Source organism: Schistocerca piceifrons, chromosome 6 (assembly GCF_021461385.2).
Source record: "Schistocerca piceifrons isolate TAMUIC-IGC-003096 chromosome 6, iqSchPice1.1, whole genome shotgun sequence".
Lineage (NCBI taxonomy): Eukaryota > Metazoa > Arthropoda > Insecta > Orthoptera > Acrididae > Schistocerca > Schistocerca piceifrons.
In genome coordinates this window covers 440,385,686-440,392,095 of record NC_060143.1, presented here as the reverse complement: position 1 = coordinate 440,392,095, position 6,410 = coordinate 440,385,686, and positions in this window count along the sequence as shown.

The following is a 6,410-nucleotide window of genomic DNA, read 5'->3' as shown; positions in this document are numbered from 1 at the left end:
GAATAGCATGAGCGGGATCGGTAACAAGCGAGGAACTGGGAGTGGGAAGGTGCCAGGCCACAAAAACATAACACTTCACCCCAGAAAAGAGATAAATTCTTATAATTTTCAACATAGCTGTGAGCCAGCAAGTGTGGAAGTATATGATTTGTATAATACATGCAACCGGTTGCAACAGACCCGGTTCCGACACATGCATTTGGTGTCTTCATCAGAAAATCCAAAACAAACTAACACGTAGTACCAGATGAACAGATTTACAAGCAAAACTCTCTCGTCATACAAAATAACTTCATAAGAAGGTCATATTTCATCATCTAAAAATTAGTGACATCGCAACTCACATAAAATTGGTAATTGTCAACAAAATTGTAGCTACTAGACATAGCCAACGGCTATAAGACGAAACAGGGAGAGGTGGTGCTATAATATTGCTGGCAGTCACCAATTTTATGTCAGTTTCATGTCTATGATTTTTATATCGTTTAGAAGTGATGTTCTCATGAAGTAATTTTATATGACTAGAGCATTTTGATCGAAAATCCCTTCATCTGATACCATATGTAATTTTTCTGGAGTTGTGATGAAGCCATCCATAGCCGGCCTTAAAACGAGGTTTAAGTAAAAATTGTAGCAAACCCGTTTAGTGTAATATAAATATCCTTTTATTAATGGAGTTGTGAAAATATCTTAAAAATTTATTTCTACATGAGATATCTGCTAAATATCAATTATAAACATTTGGAATTTATATTTACTAAGATGGTATCTGTTCTTTCGGACATGTCCGAAAGTTAAGGCTCACCGGCCACTTGACCGTCTTCTTCTTATGTGCGAATTCGCAAACAGTGCACGAACTCTTACGAGAATCGGCAACGCGCCGCGAGTAATAAGTATAATGGGCGGGGGCACTACGAATGTAGTGCGGGACAACATGTTGAGAATGTGGGTTTCGCGGGAGGCGTGCCCGAGATAAATCCCTGCAGTCGCGCGATCCTCTGTGTCCTCGGTGGCTCAGATGGATAGAGCGTCTGCCATGTTAGCAGGAGATCCCGGGTTCGAGTCTCGGTCGGGGCAAACATTTTCATCTGTCCCCGTTGACGTACTTCAACGCTTGTAAGCAGATAAGTGTATTCATTTCATTGTAATTCCATTTTGAATTTAATTGGAGACAACGAATTACGACCTTTTGTAGAGTTTGATCTCAGTAAGGTGGTGTGTGTGAAATACAATTAACCACAGTATGAAATCAGGTGTTAGTAGAACAGACAGAACAACACTTCAAGTAACAAAATTTCCAGAACAATACAATAGACATCAATAAACATTTAGCTAATGCATCAGTTAACACTTGTAACATGCCATGAGCAACTTTAAAATATTTTAGCTAAATCAAATGAAGGTTATTGAACGTCTCAGAACAGTCTTTTAGAAGAGCGGGAGATAACGAAAAATTAGCCAAACATAGAATTCGGTGGGCCGGTAATATCAGTCAAGGGAGGATGTACAAATGTGCTTAAATTGACAACTGTCTCTTAATTCTGGGGGAAAATGAAAAATGTTGATGTGAATTTTAAACAACAACACCAACGTGATTTAAAGTAAAACTGCAGGTAACGTAATGGAACTTACATTAAGCTGGAGTAGAAGTTAAATTACATTTAAGATTAGAAAGGAATACGACAACTCACCCACAATAACTACGACACAAATCATTTTACCTTTGTAACGTAGCAAAGATGTAACCGGGTTAAACTTAAAACAATATAACACATACAGCTAAAACCTCTAACGGCAAAGCAGACAGCTCCAAAAAATCGTCGTACGCACTACACACTGAAGTTCTCACCAAATAAGCCCAGCTGTTGACAATGATGACGGATCACTTAACCCTCTTTGCCCACGAATATTTAGTCACAAATAGAAGACAAAGCTCCTAAGATATTGAGCCCCAGCTCCCTCCGATATCCATCGCTCGCACTGCTTTATTTCAAACAGAAGTTTGCTGGAATCGCTGCGGTTGATTGATGGTGGAGTAAAGACAGGGTGAGGCGGCTCGCGATGGATTGAGTCGGTTCCCGCCATTGAGCAGCGAGTGACACGGCGGATAGTTTGGCAGCACGGCTCTGTGGGAGAACGTGTCGTCACGTCCTCCTGATCTTGTAAAATAAATTGGAATACGGGCATTAGCTATAGCTGTGAAGACAATTCGACCACTAGTGCCCTCGTCCACGACAGTGCCCAAGGTTGTAAATTTCCTACTAACTGATATAGCGAGGTTTAGTTGCTTAAGCAACTTCTGTATGTTAATAGTGTTTTCTTATGTGTGAGATCTAGCTGTTCTTAGTCTAAGTGTTCTTCCTAGGGCGCAGAACCTACTTGTGTGACCAAGTCGTCTAAGTGACGTGTGCTTTCGTAAACGACCACGCACAATGAGCCTGTGAGGTGTTGATTTTTTTTTAATGAAAGAAAAAATTTTTGGTTTTGTTAGTAGTATTCGTAACTGTATTTCATCCATGAGATGAAAATTTAGAAAAAGGGTTTACTGTTTTTAATTAACACTAAGTCGTGGACGCAGGATTAGCTCTTCAGCTCTAAGTAGTCTTACGCCGATTCTTTTAATCCGCGAGTATGGTAACCAGAAAGGTTTCCTAGGAGTAAGTTTCTGCCTGGTTGTAAAATGATTGCTTTCCCGCTTTTTAATTTGATCGTTATTGAAAATGATATCAGTGCAAAGCAACGTTTGTGTGATGAATTTCTTTTATTATTAGTTGTCATGCACAAATCTTTCTTGATGAATGGCTTGTTAAATTGTTTGGTCAATAGTAATCTTTGTTGTTGTTCTCTCAGAATTTAGTGTTAATAGTGGTATGCAACTATTTTTATAAAATTGAGCAACAATGTATCTAGCTAATGGCTATTGGAGCAAAGAAAAGAGGACAAACAATAATATTGTTTAACTGCTGCTGAGCTGATATATTTTTTTAAAAGGGCAGCCTTTTGTGAGGTTGTTACTTTGTCGTTTTGTTTAATACAAATATAAGTGTAGGAAGTTCATCATATTGGATGTTAGTCAGTCAATATTTATGCCAAAAGAACTAAAGGTCTTTTTATGTGTTTTGGAATAAATTTGAAGTTAAAACATATATCCTCCATTGGGCTCAGTGTTTATATTCCAGCACCTCCAGCGCCCTGTTTTTCTACCTACCAGTAATAGCAGAGTACGGTTACGTTTCATGGGATGAGGATAAAAAATGGCACACTGGTGCTACCATAACGGTGTGGTTGTTATTGTATATTATATTTGCTCTTGTTTCCGCAGCTCTTGTATTGTATTGCTTTATGTTTCAGTATGGGTACCACTGGAGTAAGGAAAGTCTTTGGTGGGGCAGCATCCGAAGCTATGTGCCCAATGTGAGCTGCGCATACGTAAAAAGGAAGTGTTGGTGAACTCTGGCAACGATTTCCTGCTACCATGACCTTGCCAATAAACAATTTCGGGCGAATCAGTGGGAGAAGTGAGTGAGGTGATTCTACAGGGTGAGTCACGTAGAATAACTCCGGAAGTATAGTAGATGCTGAAAAGTTTGTGTCAGATGCACGTTAGATGGATACGCCGTATTCAGCGAATATTTACTATTTGCACGATATACGAGAGAGAATAGTCAGAGTACGTGCTTCGATAAATGCCGAAGTGATAAGTAATACCACTCAATCCACGACAAGAAGATAGCATGGTCATCACTTCGAACACCTTCTGTAAATGGACGTTCATGACACTTCTCTGACCTTCTTTGACCTTCAAAGACCTTACTGTTACACATCATTGGGTTCGTCTCGATATCCGCCATCAGAAAATAAGTACCAAACTATAGCATCCCATTTAAGAAAACGAAGTTGATCTTCATATCTCTGAAGCGACCCGACCTAGCAACAAAAACCAATGTAACTTTTGTGTCACAAACGTTTCAGCTGTTGTCATACTTTCGGAGTTATTCTTGATGGCAATAGTTAGTATTTTGTAAAAATTTGTTAGGGTATCTCCAGGATAATGTTTCAGCATTCGAAGTTATCTCCCCGTGTCGTAAGTAAATTTTCCGAGTACAGGCCCTCCGCGATCATTTGGCTGACAGGATCCGTGATGTGTGTACTTTCAGTAAAGATACCTTGGTGTCAACTGAAACTCAAAAATTGAAGGATGAAGTTTTCTTCCTGCAATTACACAAGTTGTGACTAAGTTGGTAAGATGGATAACGGAATGCTGATATTCATTTCAATGACGTCAAACATGAACTGAAACTTTATAATTATTTCGGAAGGTTACCTAATAGGCTAATGACTACTCTCAAGAAATGATGAGTTTATCTCTTGATAGTCCTGACCAATTAACGGGAATTTTGTAGTTATTGGTTAAATTACATGAACTGGCGAATGTGTAGCGGGCTAATCATTGTTTCGTGTTGCAATTTGTTTATCCATTAGTAATGTCTCGTTTGCCCAGGACTACTGCAGAGGCGTTAGAGAATAAGGAATTGGAATTTCCGGAAATCACTTTTGACTAAATGTTTTGGGAGTTACGAGAAGAAAGCGTTGCTAAATAAACACGTGCAAAGGGTGCAATGCAAAAATGAACCCTTAGCTTTCAATATCAATGAAGCCGATAACCAAGCCTTGAGCTGGATGTTGGCCCGCCCTCGTAAGAGCAGACGGATAACGCGATGGACAGTGAAGATTTCCACTGAACATCAGAGGTGGGCAAAACCAAGTTGTTGACGACTTAAGTCGCAAGTTTCAAGAGGGTGAGGCCGAGCAAGAGCCAGAGTCTCCAGCGAAGCGAAGTGTACTTGTCTGCCAATCTTAAGGAGGAATGGCGAAGTGATCAAGAATTAAAATCCATCCTTATTAAGCTAAATGAGGTCAAAATTCTGGGCGGCTATTTCATGCAGAAGGGCAGAAGGGCTTGTTATGTTTCCAGGCCCATGGTATCAAGTGACCTCATCTGTGTGTACCCAGTAGTTTAGTCCCCGGTGTATTTTAGTACTTCCGTCAGTCCGAGTTTGGGGTCATCTTGGGTATCATAAAACATTCCTCAAGGTGAGGGAGTAGCTAACTTTGGAGAGTATGGACAGCAACATTCGCAGATTGGTAGCGGAATGTGTACCATTTAAGGCTGCAAGACCTGATACTTATGCCGCGGTGGCCGAGCGGTTCTAGGCGCTACAGTCTGCAACCGCGCGACCGCTATAGTCGCATGTTCGAATCCTGCCTCGGGTATGGTTATGTGTGATATCCTTAGGTTAGTTAGGTTTAAGTAGTTCTAAGTTCTTGGGGGCTGATGACCTCAGAAGTTAAGTCCCATAGTGCTGAAAGTCATTTGCAAATTGTTCTAAAGCTGATGCACCACACGTCACATTAGTCTACACAAAAGAAGGATTGTGAATGCGTCAGTTAGATCCGCTATTAAAATAATGTTATATTCTTAGGTGTACTTCAGATGAAGTCACTGCACAATCCGAAATTGAGACTAAAGTCTCGAATCTCATTAGCGAGGTAAGTAAGTTGTCTCTGGGGCAGAGTCAGAATGTGACACAAGAGCCAACTGCTCAGGGAGAAAAATATGATAAAGGATTTCAAGAATGGGTTTCTAAAAACGGTAGCGAAATAACGAAAAAGGTTGAACAAAAAATATGTCCTGTGCTTCAATCCTTACGAGCGGAAATTGTGTCCGATCCAGGAACTGCAGGCGAAACAATTCACAGGGAACTAAGTGAAATGCGGAAAATTTTAGTAGAAGATTTGCCCCAATCACGAGCTGGTGTAACCGACCTCAAACAACGGATCGAATGAGTTGTTAACACTCCGCGTGACAAAATACACAAGCCCACACACATGCCGTAAACGTACGGGTATGTACCGATGTACAACAAGCAAGCGCAAAATGAAACGGGATCTTATGGTACTGGTGCATGATGCAGTTACGATTCTACTGACACAGTACCAACATTAGCAGCCGTGCTTTTGGAAGAAAGCCTTCTTAAGCACAGGCAGTTTCATGTGTTTATTCCAGAAAAAAGTTTTTCACATCCGGTGATATTTATTCTTAAACCAATATAAAAAAATTCAAGCACGTCTTAAGATGTAAAGTATTCAACCAGGACACTTACAAAGCTAAGCAAGTGTTCGGAAATATTTTGAAAAGTATATTGGAAAGACACGGTGCTGGGACAATCCTATATTAGAGAAAGATATGATAGGAATTTAAAAAAGCGAATTGATAAAGAATGTTTGGGCCAGAAGACAGTTTGCAAAACATTATATCTGTGGTGGATTCGCTTGATTTAATTCAAGAAGACGTGAGAAATATGACCGGCAACAGTAATGAAGGCCCGCACCACAACGCTAACCACAAC